This window comes from Lissotriton helveticus, chromosome 4_1 (genome assembly GCF_964261635.1).
Source record: "Lissotriton helveticus chromosome 4_1, aLisHel1.1, whole genome shotgun sequence".
In the NCBI taxonomy this organism is placed as follows: Eukaryota; Metazoa; Chordata; class Amphibia; order Caudata; family Salamandridae; genus Lissotriton; species Lissotriton helveticus.
In genome coordinates, this window is record NC_136063.1 from 1,191,850,270 (window position 1) to 1,191,865,355 (window position 15,086).

The window sequence follows — 15,086 nt, forward strand, 5'->3', positions numbered from 1 at the left end:
GTGTTGGAAACTGCCTTATGTGAAATATTCTGATTGACCTGTTTGACAACCATGTACTCCTCTATGTGCTGACCACTTTGTACACCTAAGTTCAAATGTGGTATACAATAAACAAAGAGTTTAAGAAAAAACAAATCACGTGCCTAAATAGATTGTGGGCTTGATTTACACTTTTGTAGACATTTACTATATTTTTGGTATTCTAAAACAGAGAGTTGCATTTTACTAATAGTAATTTTACGACTGCGGAGGCCAGTCCTATTTTTTAATATGTGAAGTTCTCCGCACAGACAACAAAGTCTCCGCAGTTGTAAAATTACCATTCGTAAAATTCAACCCATAATTTGTGAATACCCAAAAGATAGTAATCTTACATAAAAGTGTAACTTTACCTTTGTGAATCAGTCCGTGTGCTAAGTGATCTTTCTATCAGCAGTAAGAGAGGGTCAGAATATTGGTTGTTGAGCCTGTTCAAGTATGAAAGGTGGTTTAAATAAATTAGACAAAGCTGTACTGGTTAGTCAATATGTCCAGGTCCTGGAGCAGAGGTGCAGTCAGTCTGTAGTTTGCTCGGTTTGACACAGGACCTTTATTTAAGCTAGTGATAGAGCGCGCGAGGTCACCCAACCAATAATTTCGCCGTTTCCGGCTTCGGGCCCATATATTTCAATTCACAATATACATTGACCGGGTGACTTCACGGGCTGCTACCAATTTGTGTGAATTCCCTACTGTTATTACTCAGCGTACCCGACTTACCATCCACCGACACGGGTACCTATGACCACAACGGATCAGGGAGCTAGCTGTAAAAGGAAAGGCAGCAAAATACAAACTCAAAATGACATTCAATACTGTTGTAAATGACCACGGACAACTGGAAGTTTTAAAATCTTTATCTAAAGTTCGTTTTCTTCTAGCATGAGATTTACAAGAATAAGACAATCGATAATCAAGATAACGAAAAGTACATAACTATAGAGAAATAAAGTCAGGGTAATCATGGAAATGCTAATATGAGATGCAACAGGAAACGCTATGTATTAGGGCAATAGTTCTTTAGACAGTTTAAGTAAGGCCGTTCTAGACCATATCAGAAAATGACAAACTGCAATGCAAAATATGATTTCTGAAAGGTAGGGTAACATGGGAACACGTTATGAAAATATGCAAATGACTTTACGTGTCAATAATTGCGGCAAAAGGCATGGAAAAAATCAACATATGCAAAGGTGTGTCTTTATTAAAGCAAAAGACAGAAAAATAGAAAGGTGCAAGTTTAAAGATTTTAGAGCAATATTTACCTAGACTGGTGTGGAAACCAAACCCTGGCCACGGGTCAGTTAAGGACAGGAAACCCTCAAGAAAGGATACCCCTCAATGGACAGCAGGTGCAGAATGGACACCCAGGACAGGACACCCTCAGATTAGGAATCAGGACAGGACCTCAGGACAGGACAGGAAACCCTCAGGACAGGACCGCTCAGGACAGGACCGCACCCGCAGTTTGGAAGCAACGCCTGCGCTCCACCCTCTCTGCAGCTATCGATCAAGACCCCGATTGGGTCAGCGAACTCCCAGCAAAGTGCTTCGCCAGCACTTTAAGGTTCAGTAGAACCTTAGTCTATGGTCAATTTCGGACAGAGTGCTCCGCAGCTCTCTGTATCTTCAGTAACCTATTGAGTACGATGGGTCAGTGACAGGTCAGCTAAACCAGACAAGTCGGACAATTTCCCTAGGTGAACCCAGGGTAGATATACAGTTTGGGGACGGTGTACCACCCCCCAATGTTGCAAAGTGTCAGAATCCCTCAATTTGGATTGGTCCTAAGGTAGGATTTGGGTAACACACCAATCAGAACACACTATTAGGATGCCTACTTTGCATCTCAGGGTACCGCCTAGCGAGATTGGGGTTCTCACGAGAAAAGTCCAGGGAAATACAGTGACAAGTGTACATTGTTTCAAAATGGGGACACATGACTCTGTCCTGCTGAGTTCGCAGGTCAGTTTCTCAGGAGCATCTTGCCCATCCCTGCCAGCTGGCTAAGTTCCACCAGCCAAGGTTGATTTCTCCCCAGGCGGGCGGTCATGCGCAATAAGGACCTCCAAGATGGCATTCGGCTCAGTCAGACCCCCATTTCCCGCGGTACATGAAAAGTAAACGAGAACAAATTAATACATAGAAATAACAATATGAAAACACATCATTGGGTTTGTACTTTCAACTTATCACAGAAAAATATACTTATGCAGTCTAAATGTTAGCTACATATATACGAGCACAAGAGCAGTGGCACGAGCAGTACCACGATACTGGCAAAGCTATGCATTACGCATGCGCAACTATTTCCCTCCAAACCTGCAAACACATCAGGACACGTGAGTGTGACTGACGCATGCGCAGACACTTATTTCAAAGCAGCGGCCATTTTTAGGACTCAAATTAATCGTATTAGGAAAACACATAAGCAAGCTTCATGGACTTCGTTTAAACATGAAATAAACGTTAGTAAGACGTACAAATTATTACGTTGTTACACATGAACAAGGTTCATGAATTCGGCAAGTCGCAAATGCGAAGCTTTGCTTCATCAATCCCCTCTTTGATGATATTTACTATCATCACAAAATAAATGGAACCAGATGCCAACTTCTCACACCTTATACAGCTCTATCTCTTCCAACAATCTGTTCAACTTTTCTTTCTCATTTTTGGTAGGGTGAGAATTCTTCACCCTTTTGTATATCTGATTATTTATCTCCTCCAATTCAAGCTCATCCACACTTCGTTTCACCCCTCTCGCATTCACTTGATGCTTTCTGGTGTGCTTACGGCATTTGCAACAGACAAATATGAAGAATAGGATGAAACCTATAATTCCAACTGGCATCAGTACCTTGAACAATAAGCCTTTACCTACGCTAGCAAGCCAATGACCTACATTTGAGAGACCATCTACCAGTCTCTTCCAGGCACTGTCAACCTCGAGTGGTTTAAGTTCCCTTTCCAAATTAGTAATGTTTTTCACGTATCTTTTGAGCTGTACACTTTTGTCCGGAATATAAGTGCAACAATGTTGCGCCTTCAACATCCGGCAGACTCCGCCCTCTTTCGCTAATAAGGTGTCAAGAGCAAGTCTGTTCTGCAAAACCATTGATCTGATCGCAACCATTTCGGTATTGAACAGCAGAAATCCATGAGCTGTGTCAGTAGACAACACATCCACTATAGTGGACAATTTGCAAATTCTGTGAGTGTTCAGAACCACTCCCACTCCAGGTATCAGTCCACTGAAAATACTACCCATTATTTCACCTACACTTTCTCTTTTACTACGCACTAAGCCATTAGTATTTTCACTGCTTCCAGCAACTCCATTCACATGGTATATTTTCGGGAAGACAATGCCAAAATAGCAGCTTCCATACCAGTGATCCGGCAATTTGAAATAAGCCTTGTCCCCACAAATATAATAAATTCCAGGAAACACAGGCTCTGACCCATTTTTGAAACCCCAACCTCCAATTACCTTGTAATTATGTCCGCATTCACTGGAACCAATGAAAATGTTATTATAATAGCTAGTCTTCTCGCGGTGAAGACATAGCTTGCCTTTCTTTTCAAAATCCAGCAACAGAGCAGGACCCGCCCCACCAGTTGAGGTGCCTTCCATGTTCTCTGCCCATCTCGGCCTTTTTTGTCTTTCGTCATCTGCCTTTCTTTGTATTTTAATTCTCCTTTTCTCTGCCATGTTCAGGAACATCTTTTCCTGCTCACGCAAAGAACACGTCAAGTTATCTCTGTGTGCGTCACCTATGTCGATATTACCTATAGTCAGAAAGTATTCGCCCATATAGCGAGTAACGTCACTTTTGGTATGTACAGGATTCAAGTTCCCACGTATAGGAAGTTCAGAAAAGATCACGTCATTGTTAGAGTAATAGTACTGTAACGGTCCTCTTTTGTAAAATAAGCTGGCTAAAATGCTACAGGAGATTCCATATGTCAGGGGCAGGTGATGGTATGTCACGCCTTCAGCTACAGAGGTAGGTAGCTTCATGCAGACATAGCAATCTTCAATTTCCATAGTCTCTACATAGTGTATTAACAAGTTTGCGAAAACATTTAAATGTGTCCTGTTCTTAACTCCATGATAATGTAGTCCTCCCTCATCTAATGCTTCTAAGTCTTGTTTTGTTTGTTTCAGTGCTCTCTCATGTCTTGCTACAGTCTGTGTTGTCAGCTCCTCACGGTCAGTATTTACAATTTCAGTGGGGTAAATATTAGTATTTTTACTCACTGCAAAGGGAATGAACACTGTTAGTCCTATCCAAACTAATATCAGTATAACTATACTACATACACATACCTTGCAGCATGTTTTGCAACAACTGCGACTAGGTCTACCACTCACGCTTGAATCAGACATTTTGGCTCAGAAGAAGTTTCTCGACCCCTCTTTGTGACTTTACACGAGTAGCTTACTTTGTGCAAATTCACGGTGGCTCGTCTTCTTCTTCGGCAGAGTACTCAGCGACTGGTTCGCCGTCGCTCTCGTCAGTTATATCAAGGTCTTCAAATTCCTCCAAAACGAGCGTCCATTCAGGAGACTTGTATCTTTTGTTTTGTTTCTTTATTCGATCACTCCTTCTTTTGGAGGTACCTTCTTGTTGCTCTGCTATGCGAGCACTTCTCCTTTCTTCTGCACGTTTTTCTTCCACCGTTTTTATCCTTAGCCTCAATTTCTTTACGAAGCCAGGCTCAATGTGCTTTCTTTTCTTAAGTCTTTTAGTTGGCACTTGGACTTCGTTTTCTTCTCTTGCCCTCTTGTTCTCCTTAGTTTGTGGCAATTCTGTTTCAGTTTCTTCCTCTTCTATCTGACTGTTTCCAGGGCTAGCATCTATTTCTTCTGCCTGGTTACTAATCTGGCCTTGTTCAGGACAGTTTTTGGTTGGTTTTTCAAATGTCTCTGTTTCTGTTTCCTGAACACGTTCTTCTAATCCTATCTGATCCTGTTCAAGCACTTCGATCTCTGGACTTTCTTCTGCTCTAACTATTACGCTATGTCTAGTCTGTCCCTTCCCGACATCAGGAGTCAGTGGAGGAGTATCAATCACTTGCTCTGTATCCTTCACTTGTTCTGTATCAATCACTTGCTCTGTATCATTCACTTGTTCTGTATCAATCACTTGCTCTGTATCATTCACTTGTTCTGTCCCTATCTGACCTTCTCCTTCCTCAGTTTTGATGTGAATCTCAAGATCCTGAGGTTCTTCGCCTGTGCCTTGCTTTTCCTCTCTAGTCCACTCTCTACCTTCCCAAAGTCGCTCACTTGTTCGAATGGGGTCTTCAGTGAGATCAATCAATGGAATCCACTCCTCTGGCCATATGCTCGGCAGCTCGTCTTCAGCTACTTCTGGCTCAGCTTCTTGGACCCCTTCAGCAGGCTGGGCTCTTGGTAGTTCGTTATCAACTATTCTTGGGCCAACGTCTGCTGATTCTGCAGCTCGACTGGTACTGGGCTGTACGTCATCAGCTACTTCTGGTCTGGCTCCTGCAGAGTCCTCTGCTGGACGCCCTTCTTCTTCAGGCTCCTCGTCTGGTAATACCTTCTGGGTGTGGCTGGCGTGTACCCAATGTGGAACCCCTGCACACTTTACTGCTGTGGTTGTTACCAGGATCACCTGACGCTTCTCTCCCCACCTGGGCTCCAGGCAGCTCTTCCGAGTATGCTTCTTTATCTTGACCCAGTCCCCCGGGACCAGTTTGTGGAGAGGAGTCGTTGGATTGAGGATGGCGTCTTCCCCGATCTGGCGAGAGATAGAACGCACTTGGTCACCTAATCTCTTGCAGTATTCAAGCACCAAATCATCAGTAATACTCAACAGTTTGCTTCCTGGTACCCATGCTTGTCTCATCACTCTTCCCATCAGGATTTCATGGGGACTTAGGCCTGTCTTGCGGTCAGGAACACTTCGGAGTCCCATCAGGACCAAGGGCAGGGCCTTCACCCAGGTCATGCCAGATGCATCACACAGTTTTGCTAGTCTGTTTTTGATAGTTCCATTTACTTGTTCCACTATTCCAGAAGCCTCTGGACGGTATGCACAGTGAAGCTTTTGTGAGATTCCAAAGGCCTTACAGAGTTCGTCGATCACATCATTCTGAAAATGTCGGCCTCTATCTGATTCAATAGTGACTGGAACCCCGAACCTAGGTATCAGTTCTTTCAGCAAACACTTAGCTACTGTCATTGCGTCATTTTGGGGAGTAGGGAAGGCTTCCACCCACTTCGAAAATAAACAGACCATGACAAGGACATATCGCTTCCCTTCACAACGGGGCATGGTGATGAAATCTACCTGTATTCTCACAAAGGGACCCCCTGATCTCCCAATTTTTCCCAGTTCCACCGCGGTTTTCTTGCCTGCGTTCATCCTTTGACATGGCAGGCACCTCTGGCAGAGGGACTCTGCTACTTTCCTGAACTTTTTACTGTACCAAGTCTGTTGGAACACTAGAATCATGGCATCCCTACCAATGTGTGATCCTTCATGTATCAATCTCGCCATTGTGCTAAGTAAGTGTCTAGGTAACACAGGCATACCAGTTGGGCCCAAGATGACACCATCCACACGTCTTGGTCTACACCCATCTTCCTTCCACTTCTCTCTCTCTTGCCAAGGTGCCGCCTGCTGCCACTCTTTCACTTCATCCCATGTAGGCACTTCTTCAAACACTTGAAGTTGGCAGCTGGTTCCTGGCCCCCCTCGTTTTGGATTTATGATATACCGATCTCTGGCGCACCATTGGGCCACTCGATCAGCAAAATCATTTCCCAGTGATACAGTGTCCATGCCCTTCTTATGAGCAACACATTTTACCACTGCCAGTTCCTTTGGTAACTGGATTGCCTCTAAAAGGTCTTGAACCACTTTTCCATTTCGAATAGGGGTACCTGATGAAGTCAGGAACTCCCTCTGTAGCCATAACTGGCCAAAGTCATGCACAACCCCATAACAGTACTGACTGTCAGTATACACTGTTATGCGTAGGTTTTTCCCAATTTTGCAAGCTTTTATCATAGCGATCAATTCGGCTACTTGTGCAGACTTTACGTCAAATAGATAACCTGCTTCTTCAATTTTGGTTAAGGAGACTACCGCATAGGCAGCACTCAGGCCTCCTTGTTCATGTCTTAGACATGAACCATCTACAAATAATTCCTTGTCATGCACAGGCAATGGTGTTTCTTTAATGTCTGGGCGTGGCTTGGTGTTGAACTCTGTTAAATCAATGCAATCATGCTCATCATCCACTCCACCTTCCATATCCATTGGGTCGGGGAGCAAAGTGGCGGGGTTCAGAATACTGCACCTAACAATGTTTACATTTGCAGCACCCACAAGAATCCTCTCGTATTTAGTCAGCCGACTAGGGGTGAGATACTGAGTCTTCGTCCTGGTCAGTAAAATTACCACTCCATGTGGAACATACACAGTTACAGGATGTCCCTTGACAATGGACTCACTCTGCTCTAAACTTGCGCAGGTAGCAGCTACTGCTTTCAGACAACCTGGTAATCCAGCCGCCACTGGATCCAGGGTGGCAGAGAAATATGCCACAGGCCTTCTGGTCGTGCCATGTTCTTGAGTTAGGACTGACAACGCGCAATTATCGCGAGTGTCACAGAATAGGGCAAATTCCTTGGAATAGTCTGGCATTCCCAATGCAGGTGCTGTACACAGACAATCCCGCAGTTTTGTGAAGGCTGTTAAGCTTTCATCATCCCATTCTACAATATCTGGTGTTCCTCTCTTGGTCATTTTTATCAAGGGCCTAGCTAGGACTGCAAATCCCAGAATCCACTGCCTGCAGTATCCTATCACTCCCAGGAACATTCTGATCTCTTTCTGAGTACGGGGTAACTGCATCTTTTGAATTATTCTCACTCTTTCTGATGTCACTTTCCTGACACCTTTCTCTATCTGGTGCCCCAGATATTTCACTGATTTTGCACAGAACTGTAATTTGTCAGGGGCCACTTTATGTCCCTTCTCACTCAGGTGATTCAGTAGGGCAATGGTGTCAATCACACAATCCCTATAACTTTTAGACGCCACCAAGAGGTCGTCATGTATTGCACTAGGACAGAGTTCCCAGGTAAGACCAAAGTTTCCAAACATTTTTTCAAGATCTGATTAAAGATAGAGGGACTCTCTGTGTACCCTTGAGGGACCCGGTTCCAGACATACACGTGACCATTGAAGGCAAATGAGAAAAGAAATTTGCTATCTGGATGCAAGGGAATGGAAAAGAATGCATGACATAGGTCTATCACAGTGAACCACTCAGCATCCCAGGGAATCTGATACAGAATCACTGCTGGGTTCGGGACAATAGGGCAGCAGGGGACCACTATCTTGTTGACTTTTCGTAGGTCCTGCACTACTCTGTACTTGCCACTAGGCTTCTTGATACCCATAATCGGTGAGTTACATGGGCTACTCATTACTTCCTGTATGATGTTTCCTTCTAGCAATTTCTGTATTTCCAGAGTGACACCTGCTCTTACTTCTGCATTCATCCTGTAGGGTTTAGTATTGGGGTATACTGCATTGTCCTTGATTGCTATCTGTATGGGGTCCACGTTTTTCATTAACCCTACATCTTTCCCAGTAAAGTCCCATACCTCTGGCTTCACTGCTTCTTGGAGTTCTTTGGGCAAATCCTGCATGGTCATTCGTTTAATTTCTGAGTCAGGTCTGATACAAATTAATTTATAAATGCCATCTTCATCTGGGGTCTGAATTTCAACACCCTTTGGTGTGCAAAAGATGGTACAGTTCATTTTGCACAGCAAATCACGTCCCAGTAAGTTCACTGGACTGGTGTCACAAACGACAAATCTATGCATTTCCTTAAAGTTTCCAATTGAGATCTCCATGGGCTTGGTAACAGGAGTACTAATCAATTGATTAGATACACCCACTACTTGGATGGCTTCTCCCGAGAGGGGTAGGTTTGGAACGTCCACTGTTCTCACAGTAGAACGGGTAGCGCCAGTGTCCAACAGAAAAGTGACATCATTTCCGTCAACCTTCCCTTCAATGTATGGTCCGGACTGGTCTACCGGCAAGGAGGCGCCAAGTACGCACTCCTCGTCCTCCCCTCTCAGGCCCCGTCAGTACTGGTCATCACAAAGGAAGGTATCGTTTAACAAATACTGCGAAGTTGCTGCATTTCTGTTCTCATTGCTTTCCCAGACTTCTATTTCATCACCCTCTGTCGCTTTTCCCCTATGTACTTGCTTTGGAGCTCGGGGCACCTGAACCGTTTTTACCTGTGGTTGAGTCTTTCTTGGTCTTTCTTTCTGCGTCTGTGGAGTTAAATCAGGTGTTTTGGGGTTATCGTCAGGCAAATAAGGACACTCGTTACACCAGTGTCCAATTTCTCCGCACTGGTGACAGGGAAATTTCTTCATAGCCTCTTCCCTGCTCATTTTGGGCCGGGGCTTACCTCCTCCCCCACCCCCAGCACCTTGGTTCTGAGTGTTTTTGACCATATTACTCAACTGTTTTTCTTGCTGTTCTGCGAGCTTCACTTGAGCCCACATGACCTTCTCTTTGAGAGCCTTTTTCTTTTCTGCCATCTCGTCCTCGCAGTACTTTGCATACCGCAGGACCTCGTCTATCTTTTTGGAGTGCCAACAAATTTTGTTATCTTTTATCCACTGACAAATTTCAGGCCTTAAACCGTTTACAAACCTGTAAATGAAATGTGTCATATCCTTCATCTCGATGTTATCTATACCACTGCATGTTTTAAACACCTGCAACAGCCTTTCATAATAGGAGTGTACTGTCTCGTCTCTCTCCTGCGTGGTTCTATCTATCCTGGTCCAATCAGTTTCTTTTGCGGGCACCTTATTTTTCAAATGCAGAATTACTTGTTCGTATTTTTTCATCACTTCAATCGACGGCTCCCCTGTGTTAGAGTCCCTCGGGTACTCCTCACTAGGCCAGCCTATGGCTATTGTACACTCGGTCCATAGATCTACCGGGACCACAATGTCGAAAAATCCATCCAGGTCTTTCCACAGGCATTTTTGCACCTTTACGAACCTTTCCACCTGCCGGTACCAGTCAACTGGCTTTTCGCGCAGTTTCGGGAAATCGTTAGTAAAGGACACAATATCCTGTCTGGACCATGGAACGTGCACATACCTCCCACCTGGTACTTCACGCATGGGGCATACCATTTCGGGCTTGTCTACTTCTCTCAAAGGGAACTCAGGGGTCGCTTGTCTGGATCGAGCCTCATCTTTCTTTCGTGCCCACCTGCTTTTCCATTTTTCCACGTCTCCCCATTTTTGCAAAATTGCTAGCAACTCCTTAATCTGCAACTTTTTCCCTGACACATTCAAGTTCTCTATATCTTTGTCTGAGAATTCAGCTCTGTAAGGTTTTTGCAAGGGCTTGAAATATCTACCCCCATACTAGCTGCAGTGTCTGTCAGTTTTTCGTGGAGCACTCTGGTACTTCTGGTAAGGCTTTTACACATAAACAACAATTCTTCTTCAGAGTAGGTATTTAATCTGTCTAATCCCACATTTCCTGCCATTAATTCCTCTATTTCTACCCTCAGTTTGTAGAGGTCTAAAGGTTTCGTTTGCGGAGTCTGTTTTTCTAATTCACGACTCCAATTTTCAATTTCCTCCGGAGTTACCAAAGAAACACTCCTAGTACCTGACGTTGATTCTAATTTAATTTCTTTCGCATTAAAAGGATTATGCCTCTTCTGCACTCCCTTCCCGGTCTGTTTGTTTGGCAGGTCCAAGAACACCACTTCGGATTCGCACTCACTGGACTGATCGTCTATCAGTAGGGGCTCCTGCCTCGGCGGGGCCATGATTGGGTTCATAACTGGAGGGTTTGGACTTCCTTGATTATTCCCATACAACGGAACCACTGGTCTGATTGTTACCGGAATAGTCAAAGCCTCAGGACTGGCATTTAACTGGGAGATTTTCTGAATTATTTCTGTCCTCTGTCTAGCTATGGCCTCTTGCTCCCTTTCATCTAGTACTCTTCCTAAGGTTCGGTCAGGTATTATCTGTGGGGTCAGGTGAGGGGTAAAACTCGGGGCAGTAGGATGCGTCTCACTTGGTCCTCCACCATAATTTGGTTTAGGGAACAAAGTTCCGGTGCCAAATGACCTGCGCTCTTCCCCATATGGAGGCTGTAAAAAGGGCATTCCTGAACTTAATGGTTTTTCTTCGTTTTCATAAAGAGGTCTGGGAAAAAAGGCTCTTTCACAGGAATATTTTTCCTCCGGGCTCACGGGCATTCTAGGATATATATCTCGTACCTCCGCGGGTCCGGGATTCTCAAAATAGGGCAGTACCTGGCCACCTCCCCCCCTACTTAGGGATCTATCCTCCTCCTTAATAGATGGACGCTGGGGATTCTCTCCTGTACTGAAAGGTCGGGCTCCCTCATTATAAGGGGGCGGGCTTCGTGTAAAAATGTCATCTAATAATTCATCGTCTGATTCCCCAAGCGCTCCCCAATGCTTACTCTTTTCTGTCCTTTTCTCTCCCGCAGAAGGGGTACCCGCTGGCATCATGGGAAACAGACCCTCAACAATCATGCTCTGTCTCCACTGTTTCATCCTTTTGTCCCTGGTCTCTTGTTTCAGCCTTGGGTACCACTTGGTCAGACCTTTGTCCATCCGGGGTTTCTCTCTTTCAAAAGCCTCAATCTCCCATTCCTCTAATGCCTCATACTGCGTTAGTCTCGGTCTGGGATGCAATTCATTCATTCGGGTTCTCAAATTAAATAAAATCCTACCATTAAAAGTACCGTCTAACGGAAAAGCCAATATTCCGTCATCTTTTGTGTATTTTACCCAATTTTCCAACCACACACAGGTATTGTACCCTCGGTCAAACATCATGAACGAGGCGGGAGTATTCGGTGGCGGGACAATAACGCCCTCTCTGGACTTAATCGGTTTGTCCGTTTTGAAATAATTCTTTACCCTATTTACAAGGGACATTTTTCTCTTAGTTCCGTACATAATATCGTATCTCTTGGCTTTCCACTGATCCCTTTCAAACCCTTGGCTTCTTGGATCGGGTCTAGTCTCTGGACAATACGAGTGCCACATACGATGTCTACGCTTAACTCTGTTTACAAAGTCACCTCCAATCAGAACGCGTCTTGCAATTCCGTGCGACCAATGAGGTGCACGCGTTCAAATAATTTCGGCCAATGGGTGCGCGGCCCCTTCGTAGACTGTCCTCACGCTCCGGCGCTTCACCCCTCCTTTACAATTCCAGCCCCGCTACCCGCCCGCTGCTTCTACCAATCCCAGTGCGGCACGGAGTGACGTCAGAGACGCTTCGCGACTGACTCCCTCCCTTCACAAGGTAACGGAAACTTTCTTTCTTTCTAAAGTGCTTAGTGCTTGGTTATTTTACAACAAATACACATTCGCCACAGTGCTCAAGTGTCTAGACAGAGAAAGAGTTATTTTACTGCAAGTAAACTACTTCCATTTACTTTTCACACGCTGCGGGTAAATCTCTTCCGCCTACCCTTCACTCTAGCATCGGTGAACCTGTTATTCCCCTAAACTCATCCACTTCTCCGGGATATATCCGAGTCTAAGGTTTCCCAGCGGACCCCTCTGCTTTCACCCAAGCTCCGAGGAACCTGCTACTCTTCCGATGTGACCCTTACTAGGTTACGCCACTATGGGAATTTTGCCAATGAACCTCGTTACTGACATTTTTTCACACACGTATTCAGAAAAACCCTAGTTAGTGCTTCCCGGTTATCCTAACCTGCACCTAACTTTTCCTTAAGCCTGCGACCTCAAGGCAATGGATTCTATTCACCACTTGCCTTTTCAATTCCCCGGGGAGTTCGGACAACAATGAACGAGACGGTTTACAAACGCATGGATTAGTACATATAATAATATAAGAACAAGAATAACAATGATAAAACAATTCATGAATTTCAAAGCAGCGTATTCACAAGAGAATGATCAGGTCCCTCGGAACGGCCGCTCTTATAGCAGCATTAATATACTAGCAGCTACCGACTTAACTAGTCTAACTAATCCTGCCTAACCTTTAACTAGTCCCTAACCATACCTCTGCTACCAGAAAAACTGATAGAGCGCGCGAGGTCACCCAACCAATAATTTCGCCGTTTCCGGCTTCGGGCCCATATATTTCAATTCACAATATACATTGACCGGGTGACTTCACGGGCTGCTACCAATTTGTGTGAATTCCCTACTGTTATTACTCAGCGTACCCGACTTACCATCCACCGACACGGGTACCTATGACCACAACGGATCAGGGAGCTAGCTGTAAAAGGAAAGGCAGCAAAATACAAACTCAAAATGACATTCAATACTGTTGTAAATGACCACGGACAACTGGAAGTTTTAAAATCTTTATCTAAAGTTCGTTTTCTTCTAGCATGAGATTTACAAGAATAAGACAATCGATAATCAAGATAACGAAAAGTACATAACTATAGAGAAATAAAGTCAGGGTAATCATGGAAATGCTAATATGAGATGCAACAGGAAACGCTATGTATTAGGGCAATAGTTCTTTAGACAGTTTAAGTAAGGCCGTTCTAGACCATATCAGAAAATGACAAACTGCAATGCAAAATATGATTTCTAAAAGGTAGGGTAACATGGGAACACGTTATGAAAATATGCAAATGACTTTACGTGTCAATAATTGCGGCAAAAGGCATGGAAAAAATCAACATATGGAAAGGTGTGTCTTTATTAAAGCAAAAGACAGAAAAATAGAAAGGTGCAAGTTTAAAGATTTTAGAGCAATATTTACCTAGACTGGTGTGGAAACCAAACCCTGGCCACGGGTCAGTTAAGGACAGGAAACCCTCAAGAAAGGATACCCCTCAATGGACAGCAGGTGCAGAATGGACACCCAGGACAGGACACCCTCAGATTAGGAATCAGGACAGGACCTCAGGACAGGACAGGAAACCCTCAGGACAGGGCCGCTCAGGACAGGACCGCACCCGCAGTTTGGAAGCAACGCCTGCGCTCCACCCTCTCTGCAGCTATCGATCAAGACCCCGATTGGGTCAGCGAACTCCCAGCAAAGTGCTTCGCCAGCACTTTAAGGTTCAGTAGAACCTTAGTCTATGGTCAATTTCGGACAGAGTGCTCCGCAGCTCTCTGTATCTTCAGTCACCTATTGAGTACGATGGGTCAGTGACAGGTCAGCTAAACCAGACAAGTCGGACAATTTCCCTAGGTGAACCCAGGGTATATATACAGTTTGGGGACGGTGTACCACCCCCCAATGTTGCAAAGTGTCAGAATCCCTCAATTTGGATTGGTCCTAAGGTAGGATTTGGGTAACACACCAATCAGAACACACTATTAGGATGCCTACTTTGCATCTCAGGGTACCGCCTAGCGAGATTGGGGTTCTCACGAGAAAAGTCCAGGGAAATACAGTGACAAGTGTACATTGTTTCAAAATGGGGACACATGACTCTGTCCTGCTGAGTTCGCAGGTCAGTTTCTCAGGAGCATCTTGCCCATCCCTGCCAGCTGGCTAAGTTCCACCAGCCAAGGTTGATTTCTCCCCAGGCGGACGGTCATGCGCAATAAGGACCTCCAAGATGGCATTCGGCTCAGTTAGACCCCCATTTCCCGCGGTACATGAAAAGTAAGCAAGAACAAATTAATACATAGAAATAACGATATGAAAACACATCATTGGGTTTGTACTTTCAACTTATCACAGAAAAATATACTTATGCAGTCTAAATGTTAGCTACATATATACGAGCACAAGAGCAGTGGCACGAGCAGTACCACGATACTGGCAAAGCTATGCATTACGCATGCGCAACTATTTCCCTCCAAACCTACAAACACATCAGGACACGTGAGTGTGACTGACGCATGCGCAGACACTTATTTCAAAGCAGCGGCCATTTTTAGGACTCAAATTAATCGTATTAGGAAAACACATAAGCAAGCTTCATGGACTTCGTTTAAACATGAAA